The sequence below is a fragment of the Condylostylus longicornis genome, unplaced genomic scaffold, assembly GCF_029603195.1.
Source record: "Condylostylus longicornis isolate FDR11 unplaced genomic scaffold, ASM2960319v2 ptg000044l, whole genome shotgun sequence".
In the NCBI taxonomy this organism is placed as follows: Eukaryota; Metazoa; Arthropoda; class Insecta; order Diptera; family Dolichopodidae; genus Condylostylus; species Condylostylus longicornis.
Window position 1 is genome coordinate 2,995,759 of NW_026578013.1, and position 19,420 is coordinate 3,015,178.

The following is a 19,420-nucleotide window of genomic DNA, read 5'->3' on the forward strand; positions in this document are numbered from 1 at the left end:
AAATATATTGTGTATATAAGCACATGTTTAAATATAATATTTATTGGGTATGATGTAGGTAGCTAGATACCTGTTTTAATAATATTATTTGAATTTACTGCAGGTAAAAATAAATTCAGGTATAAGTAATATAAAAAATAAATGATGAAGAAAATAAAAAAAAAAACACAATTTCTTGTTGGAGTACTTTTGTTTCAATTATGTGAACATATAAAAACCTTACAAACAAACATATATGCAAACGTGCTTCTATATATACAATTATTTCCACTTTATTGTTAGCCATTCTCATATGTATACCTAAATCATATACATATGTACATTAAAGCCGTCTGACTCTTATTATAGTCTAGCAAATTTATCATTAAATTATAAGAGCATTTCTGTCGTTATTGTTGTTTTTCTTTTTGTTACCTCATCATGAGATGTTGACTGTTATAAGACTATAATGTCAGTAACATTTTTTGCAAAAAGAAAAAAATTTTTTTTTATATTATTTTTAACCATTATTTTTATTATTTGTAGCTTTATAAGAAATGAATGCAATTGTATTGGAATATCTATTTTGATTGCTTATAAAAATGTTAAAAATATAAAAGAAAACAAAATGTGATTTATACAGACTCCACTCCAATTGAATTGTTGTTACCTCGTCACATTCTCCGCAGAATAATAGAATAATAGAAAGAAAAAATAACCATTGATTTTTTTTTTATTTATTATTAAATTAAAAAAAAAATGTTCTATAATTACGACTTAAATAAATGAATTTAAGTTCAAATGAAGCACTTTAAAAAAATAAAATAAAATTATTCATTTGAATATTAAGAAATTTTTTTTGGAAATGATAAAAGTGGGTCATTTATAAGAAAATGATTTTATTTAAATTTTTATTTCCACAAAATAAACTTTGTAAATCCTAACGTTAGAATCAAAAATTCTAATTCTGCAATTCTAGTTTTGCAACTCTAGTCTAAAGCTGTGACGACGTGGTTATTCATTATTCTTTATATAACACAAAATAACAAACCTTCAAAATATCCCTCGTGTATTCTTATAGTCAATGTAGAATCTAGTAGCAAACATTAAAGATAAGATAAGATAAAAATAAAAATGTTTAATTAAGAATGTAATCGAAATAAATCTAATTATTTACAATCAAATATGAGTTATAAAAAAATGCATACTTTTAGGAACACAAATAAAATGATTTCATTCTGTATCTCAATTTGTTTATCTCAATTTATGTACCAGACCTTTTCCAGAAATGTATAAATTAAATCGATCTTTTGAATGTATAGGTAGTATTATATTATACGTTACGTCACATTTTTCAGAGCAAGTATTTTAGAATTCGTTGCAGTTTGAAGTTCTTGCAAAGTTCTTGGTTTTTACATAATTTCTTATGGCACATAATATGTAAAAATAAATATTAGCAAATACAAACAAGAATGGAACTACATAAAAATGACGATGTATTAAAATCAACCTGTAAAATATGCCTAAAAGTATGCAAATTTTATAGTTTTTACATAAAATAAGAGGCCAAATTTATATATGTATTTTGACTACATATTTATCTTTATTGGTTCAAATTTCAACTTATTACGTAATTAATAAGTTCATAAATTAAGAACTCCCCAAAATAACTTCGAAAATTTACTCAGATAAACAAACCCCTTATAACAAAATGAAATATAATATTTTTTTAAAAAAATTATAAACAATAAAGTATAACAACAACAAGGACAACAAAAAAAAAGAAAGGAATTCAATTATAAATAAAACAAAACTTAATACAAGGACATTCAAAAATTTATAATAATTATTACGTAGGTAAACTTTTAAGATTTTTCATAAATAATATTCCAGTATAATAAAATGTCCGTCAAAATATAATTTTTGCGAAAATGTTTTACGTCAAAAAGTGTAACCTCCGCAGAATTTTTTTTTTTCGGGAGAAAACTATTAAAAATTACAAATTTCTGTAAATACTTTTGCTTATTTACATTAAAACGAATGAAGTAAATAAGTGGAAAATTCATTGAAAAGTGAGGAGAACGAACGTTTTTTTTTCTTTGTTCCTCTTTCAATAAAATAAACAAATCAAAATGTAAAATAGAAAAAAAATATAAACAATAAAAATTGTAAATTAATTTTTTCTACAAAGGCTAAATAAAAAAATTCTACAATTATTATTGAATTTTTGAAATTTTCATTTAGAAAATTTTTACAAATAAAATATTTTATTGGCGCCATTAGATTTCCTTTAATTTTCAGGTGAAATTTTTATTTTATTTTTTTCTTTTGTTTATTTAAACTTAATAAATTCTTTATTTATTTGTAATTTAATTATATTGGAATTTATTTTTTAAAATTTAATTACATTAAATATTATACTTATTATAGGATCACTCCATAAAAATATAATTTATTTGACCTAGATTTCGTATCAGTGATTGAAGTATCTTAAATACATTTGTACTTTGAATATTTTAAATTATGATATCAATAACTTCCCCAATTAACTATTTCAAAATAGTAAAATTAACACAAAATTCAATATGACAAGAGCTTCCATTTCTAAAATTACAATAACAACAGTTCAACAACCAACAAACTTACAAATATTAACTCTTTTTTAAAATTTATACAAGTATCGAAATTATTCTAGTACAACTACAGAATTTAGTTGTTTCTAGTACAACTACAGAGTTTAGTTTAGAGACATAATTATGTAGCATATATAAAATAAGAAGCATATCCAGTTCAAAATTCAATACACTTAATATTATGATTGGATTTTTTTAAATATAATTTCTTATTTTTAGTGAAGAGCTCTTAATAGTATTGAAATTAATAAAATTTTGATTGGATTTTTACGTAACATATGAGAACAAGTGAATCTCATCTACATTAAACGAAGTTCCAATTTTAGTTCCGATTCATCATAAAGTTCAAATTTTTTTTCTTTATATTTACTAATAAGAACTACATTTTTAATTACCAATTAAATCTTATAAAGATGACAGTTGCAGTTATAAGGTAGAAAGTTACGAAATCAATGCGTGTTAATGAAAAATATGAAATTTCTAAAATTGTCAGCTTAATCCTGATTTACTTATCATTTAATTAATTTCCTAGTTTCAGCAACTAATTTATTGGTATTAATTTATTTGCATTCTTAAAGTAGCAAATATGTTAAAATTATTTACAAAATTATTAAATTTAGTTCAAGCACAATAATAATATCCCCAAATGCTAAATATGATTTTAAAAATCTCCCAATATTATTAAAATCGCCATACAATTACTTAATTAATAGTAGAAATGTTCTGTTGAAAAGAAATTTTAGTAACAATATGACGTGCGAAAGTTCACTAAACTTGGCCGGAAAATTTATAATGACATACAATTAATTTATTTTTGTTATTTAAAATAACAAAAATGCATATATGTATATGCTTAGGCAATGTACATATATGTATATGAATAGCCTATTCTCAGAGTATTTACGCTCATTATAAGCACATATATATATGTATATACTGTTAATTAAAAATATATTAAACTTGAAATTTTAATACATACCTACTCTATTATTAATTTTATTAACTAAAAATTTTATATAAAAATTAAAATGCATTTTCATATACATATGTATTTATTGTATATATGTGCATGTATACAAAAAAAATTTTTTATTTACATAAATTTCACTCAAGCATAAATCTACTTACTATCAGATCAGCATAAAAATTTATTTTAATATTATTTATGTATGCATGTAATATACATGTATTTATATATACATATATATTAATAAATATCTATTTTTATCTATAGTATGTTATCTATGTTTATTTTATATTCATATGCATAAATTTTTATATACATACTTACATTATAGTGTAGAAAAATTTTGACTCATCATATTCAAAAAGCATTAAACTAAAAATGCATAGCTCTATATGCATACATATACATACATGCATATGTAAATTAAATTAAGTACGTAATCCAAAAGAAATATACTTCAGTTAAAATATATTCAGGTAAATTATTTATTCATAAAATACGTAAAAAACTAAAACGTAAAAAATAATATAATAAAAATAAAAATTGCGTGAATTTTTTCTTTTCTCAAACTAACCGGTCAGCATTTTCTATGTATAATAAAAATATAAAACTATTCATACAACTTGCCTTACTCATCATATATACACACATACATAGTACTCATATTATAGTCATAGGCTCTTATATACATGCATGCTTATAGAGGAATAATATAAATATGTTTATATAGTATAAAAATTAATATTTTAGAAAAATTTTATTCATTTTTGACTATGATTTTTTAATTTTTAAAAATATTACTTGTGACGGCGCTGATATCAAGCGGCTAAACATCACAATATCGTTTATCATATATTTTTTTTGTGTTTTTGTGATTCTTATTTATTTCTTCTATTTTTTTCCCATATTCAATTTATCTTTTGTATTTTTTCATTTTAATTTTATATTTTGTACACACTATTATACATACAATATACAATTTTTATGAAACGAATACAAATGAAATTAGTTAAAAGAACCATTAAGTTTTTTTTATTTTTCACTTTTTTTGATTTTTAGATTTTTAGATTTTATGTTATCACAAGAGACGTACGTACAAAACTAAAACATATTCCCTTATTTTTTAATTTTGTTTTGGTTTTTTTTTTCCGATTTTTTTTTTCTTCTTTCCGTAAATTATAAATGCCGCAATAATAAAAGCGGCAACACTAATCTCTTTACTTATTTTTAGAAATAGATAATAAAAATAATAATATAAATGAATATTGTGTGCGTGTGCGGATGTGTGTGGGAATGTACAGATTAGATCGAAATGAATATTTTATAATAGTTCTATGTCTGCATATAAAAAGAAATTTTGTTTTTGGTTTTTTTTTTGTGTTTCATTTTTAATAATTAATTCTCTACAATTTTAATTTTCTATAAAAATTCATATAGTGCATGTGAAATAGTGTATACATATAAAAGTACGGATTATAATTTAGGTATAGCTATATACATATGTATGTAAAAATAAATTGAACCAAAAAATTAAAGTACAAAATTTCGAAAATTATTCTGCTCCGAAAATTTTCAAAAACCGGATCATGTCCCCACAAATTGCAATTTTGCAAGTACTTGCAAGCAAATGAAACTTTTGAATAATTTTTCGAAATAATTATTTTATATTTTGTACTCAATTTCCAATATTAATTAAAATTGGCAAAAAAAAAATGTTACTGGCTTCTTGAAAATTGCCACAAACTGTTGGTTTTACTTCTTTATATACATTCGAAAAAATGTGTGTTATTATTATCATTCTACTTAATAAATTAATTACAAACACTCAAATACAAAATTCTAAAAATTGAAAATCCAAAAATAGGTTATTTTAAATTTTAGTATAATTTTACTAAATTTTAGTACTAAATTATATGTACTAAAATTTAGTACAAAAATTTAGCACATAACACTTGTACTAAAACTTAGAACATGAAAGTACAAGAATTTTAATTATCAGTAATATTCTTAATATGTATAAATATCAAATCCTAGTTAAAAAAAAAAATAAAAAAAACAAGATTTCGGTCATTCAATGTAACATTCACTGTATTTATAAAATATTTATATAAATATAGATACACGAATTTCATTATTAGATCATTATAATGCCTATAAATGTAAAAACTTCTTTGGTAAATGTTAAAAATTAAAAAAAAAATCACATAATATTATAATGGGCTAACTCGAACCATGAGATCCACAGTACTATACAATATAGATGTACATATGAATGTACATATGTACCAATGATGATGAAACATATGTACAAGTTTATATACAGAATAATAAAAGAATATTTTAACGATTAAAAAACTGTTGAAACTGTCTATGAATATTCACTGAACCATGCAAGAATATCTAACAGATATTTTATTCCTCTTTAATTATAACAAAACTATAAAACAAAAAAATAAACCTTTTTTGTTTTTGTAAACTATTAATATTGAAATTAAAAAAAAATATTAGATTTTTTTTCATTGTTTTCATTTAGAAATGGAAGTATTTAGTATTTATACATCTCCATAGATAGATACATATACATATCAATAAGTAAATATGGGGAGATGAGAAAAGAGAATAATATTTTTTAATATTAAATGAAGAGTAAAACTTTTTAGAGATTTTTGTACATTTTGTTCGATAGTATAATTCTATGATAAAAAAATAAATAAATAATTAAAAGTTCATTTAGGGAATACCTCTATTTCTATCTCATTTTCTCATTGATGTTAACATACACATATTTTGCGGTTATATATAGATATTTAAATAAGTTCATCGTCAGTATTATGTTATACTTAACATCTCATATAAATGAGTGTATGCTCATGAATAGAATTAATTCTTTCACAAATATAGATATAAAGAACACCAGAAAAATAAAATCATGCATATGACGAACTTGCATGTATTTCACACATCCACACGACCATATTATTCAATATGTAATCTACTTTTATGATTATACAATGAATATAATTAAATGTGCCCCCTACATTGAATCTGAAAAAAAAAATGAGTACCTGAAGTACAACTCATTGAAACTAATCATACTTATATACAATGTATTAAAATTTAAATAGACTTGTGCACATGAATATGCACAAAATCAATTGAAATTCCTTAATCATGTATACTTATAAATAAATGATTACACACACACTTATGTATATGTTTACAAAATAAAAAAAAAGAGAATTAAATTCGAGTGCATTTTGTTCCCATTAGAATTATATTTAATTATTTTAAGATTGTATATATATACATTTAATATTGAATTTTTCAATAAAATTGCAATAGAATTTTTCAATTATGTTAAGAAACGAGAAAATTAATAAAAAATATATATTTGAATAGATCCCATAAGAATGCCCTATATACATGACAATATATATGACACAAATATTTTATAAAGAAAATGATCCTTATTAGTTGATTAAAACAGTAATTGAAGAAAAATTAATAATAAATGCTTTTATTATATTATAGTCCCATTGTAGTTAAATATTAAATTTAATTTCAGGGGTACCCAAACAACGGCCCTTTTGAAGAATTTTTTGTGGCTCTCGATAAATGTACTCAAGTACGACAAATGTACTCAAAAGTGTTTTGGATAACTTTTGTTTTATTTCTGTCCAAATTATGAATGATATGACTTATCGAAAACTGCGCTAATGAAAAAAACAGTAGTGTAATCGTCTATAATCAATCGACTCCAAACCGACTTTGAAATTTAACACGTTCATTGCAGTAAGCAGTTGATATTAAGCTTTGAAGCAAACCTGATATTAAGCTTTGTATCACTCCTGTTACGAAAATAATTTCTAAACTAGAATTTTGAAAATTTTCCAGGGCTATTAAGGAACGTGACCGCTCTTTAGAAATCCATTGATCAAAAAATTATTTATTGTATAATAATTTTATTATTAGGAAAAAAATAATTTAATGAAATTGTTCGACTTATATAAGCATATATCAGTAGATGACCACTTTCCTGTAGAATACTTATCAAAATCATGTTAGGAACGTGTTTTACAACTGACAAATATTTACAATAGCTGAATAGTATGCAATTATTTAAAAAATAAAATAAAAAGTAGTTAAAACTAAAATTTAAGCGAAAAATAAATAAAATTAATGAGCTCGAAATATTTTCTTTCGGCTCATTAAATTTTTTCTCAAAATCACAGGCGCAGTTAATATAAGAAATGCCATAATTGAATGTTAAGGAGAAATTTTTTAAACATTTTAAATTTTTTCAATTATTTTTATTATAAAAACTATTCTAAATAAATAATGTGAAACGGGGTCATCATTGAAATTAATTGATTTATTACTTTGAAATTTTTCTTAGTGATGATATGTAAGATGTTCATAAGTGCAATATGTAATAAATATTTATGAACATAAATAAAATTTATATGGAATGAACAGTTGACTTCAATTTAAATTCTAAAGGTATGCAAATTTTATCTTTTATAAAAATAATTCATAATCGATTTTATAATTTAAGGAATTTTTTTCTTACTCAATTCCATTTAATATTAATTTAGAGTATATTTTAATTGATCTTTTACTATTTGATACACAATAATGTCCTCATATAATTAATTATAGCTTATATTTTTAAATAGGCATTTTGATAGACAACTTTTGATTCATGATTTTACAATCCAAAGTTTGTCTTTGAGCTAAAACTCATAAAAGAATGTAATAAACTCAAATTGTCACTCAAAATAACATGCAGAAATATCGAAAGATAAACTAAATCTGGTATTAAAGACTGGAAACAGATCACTATACAAAATTAAGCTGTTACACTCAACTTTCACAAGACCGAAATAAGTACGTATACTTTTAAAATTTAATGTTTATCGTTAGTATGGGAGTGAAAATAAATATTTAAGGATTAATACTGAATTGGAAGGTAATCCTGTAACATTTTAAATTTCTTTTGACCCTTGATAAATATCTAACTCTCCAGATTTAACATTAGGAATTAGGAATAAACTATAGGAATTAGGAAGAATCAATAAAAATAAATATTATTTTCATGCTTTAACAAATAATTGTTTTTTATACATAATTAACAATAACTATTTTCATATTATGAAATTACATAAAAAAAATATTTTTATTATTACGAAAAATATTTTTTATAAATTTAATTAAATTACTTTTTATATTTGTGTAATCGTTCAATTTTTAATGCAATTTACTTCATGAAAATTTTTTGAATTTACGCTACAATAAATCTACTCATATGTGTTCATATAAATAATTTATATATAATAATCAATTAAATTTCGCGTGTATTCCTACAAATTTGGAATATAAAAATTCAATGCACCTTAAATAAAAAGAAATACCGAAAAAAATAAACACATCATGTTCATATGTGTAAATAATTATCTGTTTTTATTAGAAATAACATTGTGAGTAACAAAAAAAAAAAAATATGTACATAATTGGCATAATTGCATTTAACTAATTGCATTTTTCGATTTTCATTGAATGTATGCAGTTTTTGTTTTTTATTATAACATTTCTTTCTCAAATGAAATTATCGAGGAAAACTAAATTTCAAAAAAAAAATGTTTTTAGTTTTCGAATGTATACATACTATTTATATTCGTACATACATACATACATACGTACAATATACATTACATAATAGGTAGGAAGCTCATGTTTCCAAAATCTCTAATATCGACGAAATGCACAAGTGCATTTATTATTTTTTTTATTAGAATAACTATATGTCATGCATAGATACAGTAGAATCTCAATATATAACTACAATTAATAGCTCATTGGGCTCATTATACTATAGAAGAATGCTAAGAATAAGTAGTTCTTCTAGTCTAATAAATTATTTTTTTTACCAATTTTTCTAAGTAGTCATACTATTTCGAGACAAATGCTATTATCTCTCTAATTTTCTCTAATTTCGTTCAAAGGTTGTAGAAGTTACAGAAAAACAACTTCAAAACCATCAATTTTTAAAGCATGTATTTATTAATTTAAAGAAAAAATGTAAAAATTATTTAAAATATTTAATTTAGGTACTTTAATACCTTCGTTCTCTGAAGGAAAAATTTATATCTCTCTTGGAACCGAAGAACCGGGAACTGGCCACACTTGGTCGTCCAGGTCTGAGGCTATTGACGGGTGTTCTCAGTGGACATTGCTTATAGCGAAAAAAATTTATTATTGTGAATAGTATGGGCAGGGTGAAGGACGGCTGTCTTGACCTAGAGGAGGACGAAACGGTGGAGCGCTAATTGTGTTAATACGAGGCTTAAGCCTTTTTCACGTCTTTTAATTTCCTATGAAAAAAAAGCACTTAAAGCCTCGGTCCCCGACGGAAAAAAATTTTACTCGAAAACCCCTTTCAGTTCTATCAAAGCAAGTAAATTTTTAAAAAATTACATCACTATTCATATTCAGTAAAAATTCATTACATATACAGTGAGAATTCACTATAATAAGATGGTCATTTTATCAAGATTCTATTGTATATTTATCATTTACTCATTCATTTTCTATACAAATTTTTTATAATGGTCATTGGTAACAAGCTCTTTGACTAAATCAGTTTTTTTCTTTCTTCTTCTAAAAATATTTTTTTTTTTTTAATTTTCTTTTGAAATCGTAAAAATTATTTCGATTATATTTTATTCATTTGCATTAATGTATATACAAAACACATTTAAATTTTACATACATACATATAAATCAAATTATAAGTATTTTTGTATTTTAGATTATACGAATATGTTAAAAATGAAAAGAAAACAAAAAAAGAAAATTGAGTTTTTTTTTTTTAATTTATGAAAATTAGGACATTGCCGGGTAGGTAGGAATCTACTCATCTACGTACATTATTTATATATGTATGTATGTATATGAATTTTCTCAATTTTTGAATATTTCAATTTTCATAATTTTGTTTCTGATACATGATGCCTAAATAAATTTCATTTATGTTTTCATTTTAATTTTGTTTTATAATTTTTATTGATGAAATATGAAGTTAAGAAACCTACATTGATAGAATTTTCATTTTTATTAAAAAAAAAAATTATCTTAGCTTTTTCAAAATTATGTTCTGATCAACTTTAGATTTAGAATTTAGATCAATACTTTTATGTTGAATTTTTAAAATATTTGAAATATTAAAAGAAAAAATTGAAAATGAAAAACGGTAATATGTGCCTGATTAGCGAATAAACATGAAGGTAGATCTAAATGACAATTCAATTTAAGCTTTCATTTTTAGGATAAACGCGATTTTGTGAAAGTTGTTCAAAGGAAAATTAGGTAGGAAGGGTGGCACGCGGCTGCCAGAAGGTACATCTAGGAAAATTAAACAGTCTTAATATTTTTTTTTTTTGAAATATTTGATAAAGCAATTTTTGAACTTTTTTTTCTCTTGTAATGCTTTATTATAGAGAGAAGAGTAACAGAGTAATGAGGGAAATAATTTTGTTGAGTTTTATTTTTTCTAAATTTTTCTTGAAGTGCGATCAATTTAAATTTTTTTTTTCGATTTTGGGTGTTTCTTATGGCATACGACGACAATTTTACATACAAATTTTTCCTTCAGATGTTTAGATGAGAAGTAAGAAATTATAAAATTTTCTCAGAAATTTTAATTGGTAAACTTTTAATTTAACTTTCTCCTTAATCTCATAATAATTGCGCCTGCATATATGCAATTTTCTATAATTATATCAATAAAATATGTAAAAAACAAAATTTTTTTGCATAAATGGACTTGATATTTTGAAAAATTAATTGTAGAAATATAAACCTAAATGATAAACAATGCTTTTAATTATAAATCCCTTCAAAAATGATAAATTTCTCGAAATTTTTATGTATTTTCAGAAAATTTGAATAAAGTCATTGGCATTAAGACGTGAAGTACAGAAAATTAATACCGATATCTTATATACAGAATAATTTCAATTGCATTCTACATTGCATCAATTGTACCTCTATATCACTCAATTGTATCTCTATAATAATTGAAATTTTCGGAAATCGCTTTGCAAATTCAAATTATTCTTAAAAAGAATTTTTTTTTTTGAAAAACACAAAAATTCTACAATTTTCCGCTTTAAATTATAAAATGTAATTAAAAAATTGTTTTATTTTTTTTTTTATTTTCTATTTTTAGTTTAACTAATTAAGTGGCGATCTGGTTGATATTTTGATTATTGTACTGTTGCCAGTTTAATATAAGTTTTCCTTTTTGGATTTTTCCAAAATATTTTCATATTCTTATTATTTATATATACATTTGTATGTATGTGAATATGTACATATGGATATATAATATTTATATTTAGATTAACTCAATATTTTATGTACATTTCAAATATTATTGTTGTAAATAATACATTTATGATTTTTTTCTTTTTAACAAATCTTTAGTATATTGTATATGACTAGTATACGATGGTTCGCACATAGAAATTTATAAAAAATAAAATAAAATTGCGACTGTCGTGTGTGTATAGTGAAATTTCAATCATAATTCATTTTCGTTTACGTTTTCATCATTGTAAACAAATAATTTATAATATATGAATTCATTTTTTATTTTTTTATTTTTTGTGATATGTTTAACTTTAAATCTGGTGTTTTTGTAACAATTCAATTTATTATAAGCACTTTATGTACCGCATCCGGTGAATGATACAGAGTAAATAATTGCTCATTAGTTTTGTGTGCTTTTTTTTTTTCATTTTAAATGCAAAACAAAAACGTTCATTAAAAAAGAGAATAAACGCCACAAGAAGAAATAATTTCGGTAGTTTGTTGAACGTCATCATAGAAAATTTTGAAAAATCTTTTTTTAATTCGTAAAATAGAAAATTTTAAATATGTAAGTAAGTATATATACAAAAATGAGAAGAGAAAAGTTCATATTTCAAAAAATTTGGTTATTTTTGGTAGAAAATGAAGAAACTAAAAAGAGCCTGTGACTTTGTTAATGCCGAAGCAAAATTTTAATTACAAAAATAAGAACAAGAAAAAATTTAAATTGTATAAATGAAAATTAATAATACCCAGTTTGTTATTAGCAACTTTTACAATATTTTAATGAATAACTAAATAATATTGCAAAAATGTTAAAATATTTTTCATATTATTTAGTTGTTATTCTAAAATGCTTTACCAAATTTCATGTAAGATCTTTATTCATTTGAGAACAAATGGAAAAACCCTGCAAACATAAATTTTAAAGCTAAACTGAGAATATTACAGAAAAATGATTAACAAAAACGAAAAAACAATTCACAGGTTTAGTGAGAAATTTGGAAATCAATTAAAATATTTAAAAAAAATTTAAAGGGTATGCAACCGACGTGCAAAGTTCACTATGATATATGTGTATGCATATATCTATATATGAGTGAAACCTGCATAAATTTTCAAAATTTTAATCAATTGACAAAAGCCTGCTCAAAATACTTTAAATACTTATACAATTTATCTACACAAAGAATTTAATATAGAAGAAATCAAATCCTACTCATTATTGCTTACTTCATATTAAATTTGAAATCTTCTACTTCAATATGTAAGTATTGTCGAAAATGATGTCATTGACTAGTCCCCTAAATTAATAATTTATGTATGTTTACATCTGCATATACTTATGTACTTACAAAATCTAGATTTTTATATGCTATTTTAATTATTTTACCAATGGTTCTTTCACTTTATTGTTAAAAATCTAATTATTATAGAAATTATACCACCCATAGCTACATTTATAAATTAATATACATATACATATACAATTAATTATTATTGTGTTAATAAACTTAAAGTAATTATTTCTACTGTCAAATAAATTATATAAATTGATCAGCATGCTTTCTTTTTTATAAAATCATTTAAAAATATAAGTAATGTGTATATATACATTTACATATGTTTATGTATATAATAATATGTGTTAACATAAAGACAATTGATTAATATCTGAATGGAAACGAAAATAATTCGCTTAAATTGTGAAAATTTTGATTTCGAAAAATTTTTATTCGAATTAATTTTATTTTTAATAAAGCTTTCATTATACTTCTCTTAAATAAAGTATGTATATAATATGTATGTATTATGTAAAAAATATATTCTTGCCAGCAAATGCATATACACAAATACCTGCACATAATATGAACTTTAAATGAAATTCCATACTGCATAAATGTTGCAAAAAAACCCATCACTTAATTTAATCAAAAATTAATTTTTTCCTCAAATAATATGAACTTGTTATAAATATGTAAAGGCATCCGTATACATAATGTATTTATATATTATTATAAATATTTGCACATACATACATACATAGTTGTATTACCTATAATAATAATTATTAATTTACAAGTAACTATCATTTTCAATTTTATTGACAATAAAAATATTTTCTCTTTGATTTATTGTTAATTTTCTTAATTGAAATTAAATTAATTTAATTGATTTTATGTATATGTAATGTACGTGCACACATACATACGTTACATATTAAGGTTCTACTATAAATAATAACTTTTTTATTGTTTTATTGAACTTGAACTATGAATAATTATCGTAAATATATACTTATTTATATACATAATGATATTATACCGTGAAATTCGTGCTATATGAGAAGAATCTTAACTTAAATAAATTCTATTAATGAAAATATAAAAATAAATAAAATGGCCTTTAAATAAATTTCAATTGAGCATAAGTATGTACATGCATTTGCAATTTTCATTGAGGTAATTATGCTATGTAGTTATTTATTAACATTTTCCTTCTATTGAATTCTAAAACTAATAAATATTTTGTAATTTTTCTTATATTTTATTAGAATTAGTATAGGTTATTTTTACAATTTATTTTATAAATTAGAGTCACCTCCCGTTTCATGTGCTACCACGAAATTATTGCATCAAAACACTGTACATCTCGCAAAATATATCATGCATAGTTCATCGAACTCATTCAAATTTCGCTATCCTAATCCTAATCGTAATTTAAAGCAAAAATTTATGCAATAAAAAATTTTTGTTTCAAACATAAGAAGAGTCCCAATAAACCATTTATGTATATATCTCTCTATATTTTATATAATCTATCGATTTTTTCTAGAATGTTAATTATTGTTTCTTTTGACTGAGATCGTGTGCCCCGAATTATAGTATGATAAAAAATGGTGAATCACATATAAAGCCTTAATGTACATCATTAGATGAAGTGTAGAGGTCTTGCAGTTAAGAACTCTTTTAGATTACATTGAATTAAATAAATTATTTCAAAGCCGACAAAACAAATAAAATAAAAACAAAGTAAGTGTGAATAGAAATTAGAAAAATTTTTTAAGAAATTGAGTCAATCAATTTAACTGAGACCTATTAACATAATAAGCATTTCTTACATTATTAAATGTCATTCATACAAAAAAGTTTTCAGACGAAGGTTGAGTAAAATCAATTTAATTAAATAGATTTACTTGCGTACACGAAAAGTACAAGGATAACGCAAACACTTGAGTATTTTTCAATAAAATTATTTTCAACAATTTCCAGCTTTAAATTTAATCAAATGTGTAAAAAATCTCAAATCCTTTTTGATTACTTAAATTTTTCTCGAAATATTTTATTCTTAATAATTTAACATCCAAATAAATTTTAAATACAAAATTTTTTACTCTAAACACTAACCCAAAAAATAAATCTTTAATTGACTTAGGATAACTATTAAATAAAAATAAAAAAAACAAATTAAACGTGGGAATTCATTCAAACAATCTAAAAAAAAATAAGCAATATTTATAACACTGAAGCGGTGGTTCTTAGAAATTTGTCTTAAAAAGTTGTCAACTCTAAAAAAAATTTTAAAATTTTATCTAAATTTTGGTTTTGATTTGATTTTTTCTTATAATTTGTGCTAAAATTAGTCATAAATTTTTATTAAAGTTATTTAAATTTTAATCTCTATAGGAGAAAAAAAAGCTGGAATTTAAAAAAATCAGGTAAGAATTTTTTTTTAGTTATAAGGTGGGATCCAGGTATTAAATGGTGGGTTGTTAAAAAAAAATTTATTTTTGAACAAAAATAATTATTAAATTTTATCATCAGTGTTGATGTAAGTAATTAATATTGATTATTGGCAATTATAAAATTCGGGAATTTTAATTTTTTCCAAAAACAAGAGAAAGTATAATAACAATGGTTATAGCTGAGGCTCTCGTAAAATTGAAATTCATAATTGAATAATATATTTTTATAGCTCACAAGAATCTAGGTAATATTCTTCATAAGAATCATAGGTAATTAAAAGATAGTTTATATTAAATTGTAAGTTTAGAAATCGAAATTTGCGATATGAGGCCCATCCCGAAATTCTATACTGTTGGGTCATTAATTGATTCCGTACACTTCAAACATTCAAAAACTTACATGAATACTACAATGCAGTTAAGAATCTTATAACTTTCCGCACATATCTGAGAATTTATTGTGTAAATAATTCCGCATACAAAATATAAAAGTTACCTTAAAGGAATCATTATGTATAACAAATAATTATTTACAATAATCCCTTGCTTAAAATCGTTCTTGCTACCGAAAATTTACGATTTCAAGCGAAATGACTCGAAACTAGGTTTGAATCATTTAACTTTTATAAACAAAAATTAACTCATCGATTTATAATTATTTATATAAGAGAAAACGATTTTTAACGAAGTTTCATTGACATAACGTGAGGAAATAATATTTGAAATTTTAGTGATTTAACAATACTATATCAAGATAACTTAATGCGAGAGTTTACTGTATAAATAAATAATAACATTATTATAAATAATAACATTATATAACGTATATATTCTTATATGTATGTACTCTTATATGTAAACACAAATTTTTACCCTGTGAAACTATTTTCATATAATCAATCTCAAATGTGATATAAAATAAATATTTCTTTATAAAAAGTAACGTATAGACGTGCAATTTAGAGAAGTTCATTTATGAAATAATTTCACATACTTAAATGTATAAATTTGTTTATTCCTATTTAAATTTAATTTATTACATCACCCGTTTGATTTTTTATTACCAATTTCCGGTATTTCATTTAAATCAATCACACTAAAAAAAAATTACATATATATTGAAAATTCAAAACAAATAAAACAAAAACCTCAATATCAAAATTAATTACAGTAATTCTAATATAAACATCCTATATATACCACTCACTACATTCACTCACATATACCTATACAGAAATGTATTATTCTCCATGCATGTGTGCTCTTAAATTTTTACAGATATATTTAAATAGTTCTTAAATTTTGACCAAATAATTTCTCTCTTAATTTATTAAACTAATAAAATTTAATATATTTACCTATAACGTATTATTATTTATATATATATCCTATATATTTTACCTGAATTTATATTTTTGGGGATATAAGTAGATATAGAAGTATATGTTTGTAAATATATGAAATTCTAATGTCAATAATCTGTGAAACATTAATTTTACGCTTTGACATAATTTTTTTGTTTTTGTTTTTTGTTTTTTCCATCTTGTCTCATTTTTAATTTGCATACATACACACGTCTACTAATATTTTACCACCCAAATTATAAAAAAAATTATAACAAAATCTACTACTTAATTGCCTAAAAGAAAATGTTTTAAAAACAAAATTTAATAATTTATTTTAAAAAATTATGAAACATTAAGAAAATATTTTTTTATATACATACATATGTATGGATATAACACATATATGTACATACTTATATTCATAATATACTTAATATAAATCAAAAATTTCAAAATTGATATAAAAGCATAATAATTATTGTATACGAAAATATTCACTTATAGTAGATACAAGGAAATGAGTTTTCTAGTATAAAACATAAATTTCTAAATATGAAAATTTTTGTTCTTCTTATTTTCATCTTTTTTTTTTAATTTTTCCATTAGTTTCCAACCTACATTCAAAATGTCATTTTGTTACCTTATCAATTTTTTGAATTTTTGTTAAAGAAAATTATAAAAGTTATAAGTATAGGTGTCGCTAAAATCTATAATAAAGTCACTCTAAAGGCATTTAAAAAAAATTCATTAAGTAACATAAAATTTTTGGCTAAGTATATAGTAGCTATATTTATAAAATATAGTTTCGAAACTAAAATTTGGGTTGACAATAATTTTAAATTTATAATTGATAATAATTTTTCATCATTCTGATTAAATTAGTGCTTCTGTAGACTTATACTTGGCATCAGATAGAAAACTTTAGAGTTAAATGTGTTAAGTCGATATAAAAGTTATATAGAAGTTATTTCGAATAATTTTCGAAAATAGCCATGCAATGACCATGAAAAAGATTACTTATTTAATTTTGAAATATGTGCCTCCTATTGAGTTTAAATTCTAAGGCAATAATTATAAAACTTATTACAAAAGCATTATTTTTAAAATAACATTTAAAATTTAAAACTTAAATGAAATGCAAATCAAACATAAATCAAACATAACCTATATTTTTTTTAACTCAGAATTTGAAAATGTTTTTTCAAATACTTGCCGTAAATAAATTGTTGTGAGCTTTATGTAGATTGTTACAATTACAAGAGCACAATTATTTTCATATAACCCGGATTGTAGTTAAAATACAAACGCCGTAAATTATGCACTTTTAAATAAATATTGAAATTTTGAAGAGGCACCTAAAACTTTTAAGCTAGAAATGTTTTATGCGTAAGAACTTCAATACTTATATCCTTTCCTTTTAATACACACCTAATTTATACATGTATAACACTTATTTAAAAACTAAAACTGTTTATAATTAATATTAAAGAAAATTTATAAACTGTTTGCATCAAACAACTGTTTCAATATTTTACTACAAAATTTAAAATTTCTAAATATTATGAAATTCAAAATTTATTGAAAAAATAATAAAAATCTTTTATAATAGCATAAAAAACAAATCATGTATAAAAAAAATTTATACAAAATATTGTAAAATATCATTCTAGACATCACCACTTTCCTATACTAAAACAAATAAAAAAACAAAGTAAAATATTATGACGGCATGTCCAGCATCCGTTCTCTAAACTTGTTATACTAGTGAATGAAGCAAAAATTACTTAAAATATGGCCAAAAATCAGAAAAAGTTTTTATATCTTTGAAATATATGAGTACTTAAGTATAAAAACCTATAAAAAATATTTTTATACACTTTGCTTATTTTATATATATGTACGAATCTGTGTGTAATAAATATACATACATGTATGTATAAGAAGAAACATATTAACTTAAAAGATTTTTGTTGTAAAATTTAAAAAAAAAAACTATGGTCATCGCAACAGTTTTTATTTTTTTAGCTCCAAGAGTAACGTGTGTATACAAAATAAATCTAAAATAATGAGGTGTTATACTAAAACAAAAACAAAATTATTTACAGAAAATTTAATTTTATGTAAATGAACATACATACAACATACATAAATAAATATATAGAATAAAATATGTAAATATAGAAATTTTTATACAAAATATACGCAAATTATTTCGAAATATAAATTGAAAAATAAAAAAAATTTTTATACATTAAATTTTAGTTTAACCAATTTTTATCACCACTCAAAAAACAAAATAAAAAAAAAATTTTCAAATTGAAAAGTTTGCATTAAAGTTTTATTAACCTCATACACTTTATATTTTATCCTCTTGTTCGGT